At 32.7% G+C, this 10875-nt stretch overlaps 1 non-coding gene across 1 annotated transcript; it reads left to right on the plus strand.

Annotated features, from left to right (window-relative positions):
* Window positions 1–257: 257 nt before the first annotated feature.
* LOC136321382 (U1 spliceosomal RNA) lies at window positions 258–421 on the plus strand. Its single transcript, XR_010728640.1, has one exon. It is a non-coding gene; the product is annotated as a U1 spliceosomal RNA (small nuclear RNA).
* The last annotated feature ends 10454 nt before the right edge of the window (window positions 422–10875 follow it).

The following is a 10875-nucleotide window of genomic DNA, read 5'->3' on the forward strand; positions in this document are numbered from 1 at the left end:
GCTTGAGCACGGGCTCATCTGGCTTGAGCAAAGAGCTCACCAGCTTGGACCCAAGGTCGCTGGCTCCAGCAGGGGGTTACTCGGTCTGCTGAAGGCCCACGGTCAAGGCACATGTGAGAAAGCAATCAATGAACAACTAAGAAGTCGCAACGCGCACAACGAGAAACTGATGATTGATGCTTCTCATCTCTCTCCGTTCCTGTCTGTCTGTCCCTGTCTATCTCTGCCTCTGTAAAAAAAAAAAAAAGTGTACTTGGATACTTACTTGGCAGGGGGGATAACATGATCATGAAGGTGGTTTTCCCAGGATGAGGCTCACTCATTGCACTCCGAATGTGCTGACCCCTGCAATTTCCCCAAATGTGGAAAATTCAACTGCATAATTTGTGGTAGTGGGGGACTGCTTTCACACTCTCCCCTGAAAAAAAAAAGTGTACTTGGAAAACATACACAACATTCTGTATCTAAATGAGGATGCGATGAATGATAAAAGAAGCAAGAGAATTCAATTTGACTCATTTCACCAACTATTGACTGAGTCTTACTCTAAGATTCACAGTGGACTTATTATTAGAGTGAGCAAAGAACAGGTTAGCCATACCCTCCTGAATTCTACTCAGAAGACTGACTTTTATTAAATATGTGAATTTTATAATATTCTCTCACTGTATCAATTACCTCAACTGTGAGATAACAATGTTAATGAAATCTCTATTCTAATTATTGTTTGGAGTGAGATTAAATATTACAATAAATTTTAAAATGCAAAACACTATGAAAATATGAAGGATGCGTAAATTAGCTAATTTTTAGAAGGTTTAACAATCTGAATATTGGTATACGAGTTGACTTTTAACACAATTTTTATACTCTTTCTTTCTTTTTTAATTGAATTTTTAAAAATTAAATTCAATTTTAGTCACATGCATAAAGTTCTCAGGTGTGAATATTATGTCAAAGAATTATTTACAATTTGATGACAAGCATTGCAAAGTACTTTTTATTGTGTTTTGAGTTAAGTGAGAAAAATAACGAGTGAATATACCTGCAAGGAAGCATTAGTTAAGCAATTATAAATAAATTTTTAAAAATTTTGAAGAGGAGATTATTTTTATTAAAAAAACAGGTTTTTTTCTAATTCTTTATTCTCCCATTTTGTCTCATAACATATGAACAAGGATTTATTTTACTGGTAAACTCCTTTAGTTGATGATCTGGGCTGCAGTAGATTAAAGATCCCTAATGAAGGCAGATTACTATTTTTGTGACCTTGAATAGTTTATTAAACTCTCTATAGCTATTTCTCTTGAACTGAAAAATTAAATCTAAGTAGCTCCTCAGTGCCAAACAGATGTTACCTTTGGCTTGAATTGTCTTGAGTAATTTATAAAATAATAATTAATACCTAAAACACAGAGCCCAGAAATTATGCAGGCCTATCCATTACCCCTGTACATAAACAAAATCAATTTTCATTAAATATGCTAATTTTACACAGCATCACTATCAACACTTTGCCAATGCCTGATTAGACATCAGGCTTTATTTTCCAAATCAAGCAAACCCTTTGTCATTATTTTTCATTATTTGTTTTGATTACCTTCAATATATCCCATCCTAATTGTGTTGAGAACAGGTGCATCTGTGTTGCTAAAGAAACCAAAATAACAATTTGAATATAAACCTTTTATATGCCATATAGTACAATTATTTAGGGGGGATTCTCAGCAGGGAGCATTCTGATAGCACACATGTTGTAATTATAGGCCAAATGGAAAATAAATAGAGTGTAAGAAAATTACAAATATTGGTTCCCTATAGAATTAGTTGAAGTAATACATATTAATATTTGTAGACATTCAAAAAATTTTAAAATAAAACCATTGATTATTTAGAATTTATTCCTGCTTCACATTTCTACTTTTTAATGTAAATAATATTTTTAAAATGATATATTTATATGTTCTGCATAATTAATTGAATTTGTTTATTTCAACAATACAATGGCTTTATTATCAACAATGTAAATTGAGAAAGATTTTGTATATTTATTAATTAAATTCAAAAATGCTATTTATTTAAATAACATTAGTAATTGATCTAACAAGTGCCTATACTCATTAATAATATGATGTTATTTTTATTTATTTTTATTTTTATGCTGTTACTTTTAATATAATCTTAGTATCATTTACATAACCTGGCATTATCATTTTCATCTTAAAATCATGAAATCAAAGTTTATCCAAGCAAAGTAATTTTCCCAAGATGTAACACTTAGTAAATTAGTAAAAATAATTTCAAAACACTTTCTATTTTGTAGCTAAAAATGGGTATTTTATTCTATACCCACATATTCTTTAGGACTGATTGATATTGCATATCGTAAAATATTGCCTATCATTCAGCAAATAAAAAATCCTGGGGCAGATGTTAATGTTTTTGTAAATGTTATTTTCAGTGTCTTGATATTTTGCCACTTGTAATTTATTTTTCACTAGAAAACTGTAATGTTAAAACATATGCTGTAAACTGTATGAGATTATTTATTTAGGATAATAATAGATAAATGCATCTAATTTTTAATTATATATGGAGATAAAGTTTACCTAATAAAAGAGAATAATGGACATTTGAAACCCTAATTTAACTATTTATTTCAATTCTCTGTTCTCCATATAAATGATATGCCATGACAGTAACCTAATTAAGTAATTTGCATTTTATACAGTTTTTTTTTATTTTGTAATTCAAAATTGAAATTGGCCTGACCTGTGGTGGCGCAGTGGATAAAGTGTCGACCTGGAAATGCTGAGGTCGCCGGTTCGAAACCCTGGGCTTGTCTGGTCAAGGCACATATGGGAGTTGATGCTTCCAGCTCCTCCCCCTTCTCTCTCTCTCTCTCTCTTTCTCTCTCTCTGTCTCTCTCTCTCCCTCTCTCTCTCCTCTCTAAAAATGAATAAATAAATAAAAAAAATTTAAAAAAAATTGAAATTGATAGTAACTCATATAGCATCACAACATGTTTATTTAATGAATGAAGAGAGTCTTTATTTAAGGTATATAACCTAATTAGGTCAGTAAAAGGTTTACAAAATTTATTTGAAAGAGAACTAAGATACTATACCCTTGTTTACTTCATATTTATGAATTACCAAAGTTGGCCAATGGCAATTAGATTCTAAATCACTCAGAATCTTATGTACAATAACATCTCCCAAAAATATGTATAATACTCTATACACATCTTTTGAAGTTGTTTCAAATGACTTCAGTGCTTCTTGATTTTTTCTCTCTTCTGATTAAAGATATCAGTAGCAATAAAACTAATTACATAATTATATATAATTAAGAACTGTCATGAAAAGTATAAACTGTCATGTAATTCATCTTACTTCAGAATTTATGTTTAATTTTACACTTGAAATATTTCAAACATAGAATAAAGATTAGAACCTACAATCTGAATATAAATGATTCAGTATTATGTAATTTATATCCACTATATATGTGCCACACTAATAAGTAACTATTTAATGGATATCCAAAAAATATCTTAAGTCTTTTATATATGGTATTTTTTAAATTCAAAATCACCATAGATGTCAGAGTTTTTAATCCCTATTTTATAGATGAAGTCATTGAAGCTTCAATGAACTACATTCATTAGCTTGTGGTAACTCAGTGGGTGCAAACTAGACTGACAAGCTTCATATCCCATTCTTGAAACTACTAGTCTTTGTTAATTTTAACAGTTGACCTACATACACCCTGAAATACAGTTATTTATATTGCCAATGATTCTCAAGATGATATAAGCAGTAATTCTTTCTCATGACGATTTAAACTGTAAAATTTTCTAATTTTAATTGTTCATATATTTCAGTTAATCAAATCACAATTTAGATAAATCTCATCTTAGAGTAGACTGCAGTGTTTATATCCTATAGTATTGAATCTATTAATGTAAATAAAAATTCATTTTATGAAGGCATTTTGTGGATATAGAGGATAATAAATCTTGGATTCCTACAATATAGATGTACAAAAATTTGCTTTCCTTGAAAATTGCCCCCTTTTCAAATTATTTTACTATGTACCCTCTCACTGGTTTTCTCTACGATTATTGGGCTTTTACTTCTTTAGATGAATAAATTTTCTCTTTAATGAATAGCACGTAGAATCTTTGAAATTTAGCACATAATTTAAATAATATTGCAAATACATATGCAACTTTAATAAATAAATTTATAAAGTCCCTAAAATAGATGACTTTTTTTTATTATCCTTAGAGAAAAGGGAAAGAGAGAGTGAGAGAGCAATATCGATATGCTGTTACACTTATTCATGCCTTCATTGGTTGATTCACATATGTGCTCTGACCTGGATCCAACCTGCAACCTTGGACAGAATGACACACTAACCAGTAGATACCTGGACAAGGCCAGACAACTTTTATTAAAATGTAAAGACATAAATTAGCATTAATAAAAACATACAGACTTTTAAAATTTAGGAATTAGATCTTCAATAGTCAGCAGACTGAAGCATTTGTTCAGAATCATGATACAATGTTAAAACCATAATGAGAAGATTTGAGATGTGAAAAATCAATAGGAAAATGAAATGGTTGGTGACGTAAGACTAGATGCTTTAGCAATGGACTTATGTAGCAAACATGAGTTGACTGGGTTTTATGACAAGTTCAGGTAACAGATCATCTCTAAGGTGATTCTCAATAAGAATACAGAAGTGAAGCTGAAAAATTTACAAGGAAATGTTGAATTTTGTAAATATATTTTTTCTTTAAGTATAGTTGGTGTACAATATTATATTTCTTATATTAGTTTCAGGTGTAAAATATAGGGATTCGACATCTTTACACCTTACAATGTGGTCACCCACTAATTCTAGTAATCATCTTTCACTGTGTAAACTGATCACAATATTATTGACTGCATTCCTTTTCTCCTTTCACACACCCCTTCACCTGCTCCTAGAAATAGAGCCCAAATGGATGGTCACCAGAAAGAAATGTTGAAATTTGACCCATACCCTTTAAAGAGGGAAATAACTATGACTTGAGAATGAAAGCCTAGGAAATTCATGTAAGAGTACTGTAGGGAATAAATAGGAACGTACAGTTCATCAAAAACCATTCTCTTGCAAGCAGTTGTTTCTGTGTCTAACCAACCTTTTAGTTCTATATTAATTCAAAAACTATTAATTAAACACATGTTCTACTCAAGCTTTGTTGCTAAGTGCTAGTATAAGAAGGCAGACCTAATTAAATACGTTAGGTAGCTTATTGTCTAATTGGAAATATAGCCAAGAAAAAAAAATGACATGTGCTTATACACTTACTAGTGCTACGAAATGAAGTACTAAGTTCAGTACAGAATAATAACTAATATAATAGAAGTAATTAATATTCCTGTAGGAGTCAATTTTTCTGAGGTAACTTCTTTATAGTAACTTTAGGCAGACTTGAAGCCATTTAAAAAAAAACAACTTTTTGTTTGATTTTAAAAAATGTGTTTCGATCAATTGTAATAATTAACTATTTTTGTCAACATGTCTGGGCCAATATTTGGTCAAACATTATTCTAGATGTTACTGTGAGAGTGTTTTTGGTGAAACATACATTTAACTCTGTGAATTCTGGGTAAAGTAAAGTACTCTTAAAAATGTGGTGGTCCTCATTTAATCAGTTGAAGGCTTGAATAGAGTTAAAGGGTGATCTCCCACAGCTTGTAGGCCTTCCCCTTCAGAATACACATTAAGCCTCAGCAGTTAAGTGAACTAAATTTTCAAAATATTTCTCTCTCTCTCTCTCTCTCTCTCTCTCTCCACACATACGCGCGCATGCACACACACACACCTTATTGTTTCTTTGTGAAATCCTGACTGGCCCTGGCCGGTTGGCTCAGTGGTAGAGCGTCGGCCTGGCGTGCAGAAGTCCCGGGTTCGATTCCCCGGCCAGAGCACACAGGAGAGGTGCCCATCTGCTTCTCCACCCCTCCCCCTCTCCTTCCTCTCTGTCTTTCTCTTCCCCTCCTGCAGCCGAGGCTCCATTGGAGCAAAGATGGCCGGGGCACTGGGAATGGCTCCTTGGCCTCTGCCCCAGGCGCTAGAGTGGCTCTGGTCGCAACAGAGCAACACAGGGAGGGGCAGAGCATCGCCCCCTGGTGGGCGTGCTGGGTGGATCCCGGTCGGGCGCATGCGGGAGTCTGTCTGACTGTCTCTCCCCATTTCCAGCTTCAGAGGAATACAAAAAAAAAAAAAAAAAGAAAAAAAAAAAAGAAATCCTGACTAATACATGAATATAACCTTAGATTTCTGAAGCCCCTCTCACTTCAAAAGGAGGCCGTGTATGTGTGTATGTGTGTATGTGTGTATGTGTGTGTGTGTTACTAATGATGGGAATGCCGAGAGCATCTGATATATGAATCGATCCATGTGACAGAAGAGTCAAAGAATATTGCAAGGAGAAATGCCAATCCAAATCAGGACTCTAAAAAAAAACACCTTAAGATAGGAAACACAGAAGAATACACTGACATTGGTGTTTCAAAGTCTTTCTCAGCCAAACCACAGATGATTTTTGTAGTCTGGCTACAGCACAATACCAGATATCTATCAAACTGTCTCTGAATGCCTATCATTATTGATCCCCCACTACACTCTGCCTCTTGGTACCCTATGAATGACTCTGCAGGTGACCATATCTAAAGCACTTTTTTTCATATACATCACAATCTAAACCTCTTTCTATAGAGTGGATATCATGAAACTATGGTTTACTTATGTTGTACTCTAGGAAACTAGAGTTATTTTGTAAATAGCACTGCAATGAACACAAGGGTGTGTTTTGCTCTAGGAAACTCTGCAATAATTCATATTTTCTGTTTAGCTTTTTTAACACCCTAACATGCTGGAAAGAGCTTTACAATAGCCTGTAAAGCTCAACTGTTATACACGCATCAATCAAAGTTTGCAGGCATTCTCTGCACTTTTCCCTTCACATCTGATCAAACCACAGTATGTTAATCCAAATCAAATGGTGAAGAAAAATGTTTTTTGGATAAATTTTTAAGTAACTGATGAACCTTAAAATGAAATTTGCTTATTTTTACATCTATTCCTCCTCCTTCACTCACCTACTTTATTTTAAATCAGATTTCAGTTTGAATTGTATTTTTTAGAAATTTTTACTGATTTTATTGGGTGACACTAATAAAATTATATAACTTTCAAGAGTAGAATTTTATAATACATTATATATATCATATTTTATGTTCACCATCCAAACTCAAATGTCTTTCCAACACCATTTATTCTCCCTTTATCTTCTTCTACCTTCTCTCATCCCCTTTTTCGTTTTGTAATCACCATAATGTTGTGTTTCAATGTTCTTTTTCTTTGTTAATCACTTCGATGTTTTCACTGAGCCAGCCTTCATCCCCTCTGACATCTGTTTGTTTTCTGAATCTATGAGTTTATTTCTATTTTGTTTTTTAGTTGATTTTGTTCATTAAATACCACATATAATTAAAATCATATGCTATTTGTCTTTCTTTGACTAGCTTATTTTACTGAGTATAATGATCTCCAGACTCAACTGTGCTGTGGCAAAAGGTAAAACCTCTTTTTCTTCTCTTCCTTTATTTCTTTTTTGGGCTGAGTAATATCCCATTGTGTAAATGAACCACAGCTTTTTTTAGCCACTCATGAACTCAAGAACATTTGGGTTGCTTCCAATCCTTAGCTTTTGTAAATAGCACTGCAATGAACACAAGGGTGCATATATTCTTTGGAATCAGTATTTTGGGTTTCTTTGACTCTGGCTCCATAAGTGAAATCACTGGGTCATACGGCAGTTTCATTTTTAATTTTTTGAGATAACTCCATACTGCTTTTAACAGTGGCTGTATCACTCTTTATTCCCACCAACAGTGCATGGAAGTGTTACTTTCTCCACACCCTCACCAACATTTGTTGTTTGTTGATATATTGATGAAAGCAATTCTAATAATTGTGGGGTGATATTCATGAGATTTTAATTTGCATTTCTGTGGTAATTAGTGGCATTGAACTTTTCTTGTCTGTTGGTCATTGATATGTCTTCTTTAGAAAAGTGTCTATTCAGGTCACTTTTCATACCATACTCAAAAATAAACAAAATGAATTAAATACTTAAATGCTATACTCAAAATCATAAAAATTCTATAAGAAAATATAGGCAGTAAAACCTCAGATATTTCTGGTAGCAATATTTTTTTCTGATATATCTCCTTGGGCAAAGCAAACAAAAGAAAAATAAACAAATGATACTTAGAAAGTGTTTGCACAGCAAAGCACACCATCAACTAAATGAATGGTAGAACATATTCACTGATACACCTGATAAGGGTTAAATCTCCAAAATTAACAAGGAACTTATAAAACTCAACAACAACAAAAAATACAATCTAATTAAAGAATGGGCAAAGAACCTGAAGTTGTATTTTTAGTTGAGACAAATAAAAGAATCTTCATGTAGTACAGATAAAAAAAAATAAGGTAATAGTGAACTGATTTAAATGCACAGCGATGTTATGATAAAGTAGTCTACAGAATAATGAAAAGGAACACATATATATGTACTTCACAAACTCTAATGTGAATAAAAATCACCTAGTTTTAAGTTATGAATCAACTGTATCCCAAGTTTTTAATTTCTAGTATGCTTCTCTTTGATGCTTATCTTTGTGGAACACATTGTGTGTAGTAAAGAGTTACACTGTAGTAATAAGAATCTTCAATGTAATAATGAACAAGGAAATCAAATATGAGTTCTTGAAATGTAAAAACAATATGTGCTATCATTCTGTGAGACTACCATTTGTCAAGCATTGATTATTTACATATTTAACTCTCACAACTCTCACTTATATATTATTATAAATTCCATTTCCAGAGGAGAATATTAATGCACCGAGGCAGTCCTACACTTCTACACAATCCTAGAGTCCCACATTTAGAATCTATGTGATTTTTTTCCTTCTTTTCTAAGGGACAGGAAGGGAAATAAAAAGACAGACTTTTGCATGTGCCCCAACCAGGATTGATACAATGAAACACCTCTGAGGCCGATGTTCTGCCCATCTGAGGCCATGCTCACAACTGAGCTATTTTTAGCACTGAGGAAGAGGTTCCATGAAGCCATCCTCAGCGCAGGGGCAGATGGACTTGCACAATTGAACCATAGCTGTGGAAGAGGGTAAAGGGTTGAGGGGAGAAGGAGATCGTCATCTCTCCTGGGTGCCCTGACCCAGAATCAAACCCAGCACTTCCACACGCTGGGTTTACACTCTACCACTGAGCCACTGGTCAGGACCTTATGTAATTTTTAATAATTATATTGCTTCTTATTCTGAAGACACCACTAATGAATTTTATTATAGTTTCCCACAAAATTAAAACAAAACAAAATAAACTATTACCAACTAATGAAGTTGACCTTGGTAAAAATTTTAGAATGTTATACAAGTCCCTTAATTATACATTCTGTTTTTAAATATTTGAATAACAGTAGCTGTTTCTGAATATATGTTTAAATCAGAGACCTGATGTGATACACATCAAAACCTACATTATTTATAAAAGTCATAAATGATATCAAAGTTTATAAAGGTAACATTATAGAGCCTTAATTTGCAGATTAGCAGAGCTCCGAGGATGAGAGTGTCTCCAAAGATGACAGAGCTCCAAAGATTCCAGTGTCTCAGCCTAACCATTAATGAATGTGACAGTGTGTTTCCACTTTACTGCAAAGATTATGTTGAGAGAATTACTTTCTAATGTGGTATCTTTAGGTTATGATATGTAATAGTTGCAGTTGTACAATTAAAATAATTAGGTTTACAATTTGCATTACCTTGTTTATTGAATTGTATCAATAATCTGCTCATTAATTGAAATCTCTTTATAAGAGAAGAGATAATCTTGTATAAAAAACAAAAGTTGTAGGAGAATTGCATATAATGCTGTAGTTGCTCTGTGATAAGGAAGAGAAGTTATAGACTATTTACATTTCTATGACTCTAACTTATAGTCAATAATTTTGGGCAGCTAATAGCAAAAAACGTTTTGAAGTTATTTAAATTTTACACCCAGGGATATTAAATAAAAGAGTGAGGATATATCTGAAATTAGCTAGGACATTTTTGCCAAGTTAAAAAAAATAATTAAAAGAAACAAGAAAATGAAGAAATATTCAGTTCCAGATAAAAAAGAAAAGATAAAATTTTCAAATTTCTCTTGAAAAGTTCAGCTAAAACCAGCATTATATATAAAAAAATATGAAGAGGTTCTGGAAATTTAAGAGAAATGATGATGATGCTTCTATAAGTGTTCATATTAATACTTAAAGTATTGCATGTATTAACTACTGGTATATGAATTAGAGAAGATAAAAGGATTGATGATTAATGTGAAAAAGACAAAGTGATATGATTTTAGAAAACGTACTTATATAAGAAGATTAATGGATAGTAAATGTTCATAAAACAAAAGACAAAGAGAGAAAGAAAGAATCTGTCTGTGTGTCATTAAACACTAACCAGTCTGAACCCAGCCACAAAAGGCCTGAAGTCAAGCAATGATCATTGCTGCATGCCGTTCTTAGAAGTTGAGGGATCCTACCATGTTTGTGTAGACATCTTTCATATTAACGCTAAACTAGTACTTACTGAAAACACATATGAAAGAAGACTAATATACACAGGCTACTCACTTGTCTAGGTTGTTTTGAATAGCTCCTACACAAGGATTTAACCAAAGGGGGGAAGAAATGCAGGTTGCTGTATCCTGAAAATTACAACAAAGGTTGTT

Source organism: Saccopteryx bilineata, chromosome 1 (assembly GCF_036850765.1).
Source record: "Saccopteryx bilineata isolate mSacBil1 chromosome 1, mSacBil1_pri_phased_curated, whole genome shotgun sequence".
In the NCBI taxonomy this organism is placed as follows: Eukaryota; Metazoa; Chordata; class Mammalia; order Chiroptera; family Emballonuridae; genus Saccopteryx; species Saccopteryx bilineata.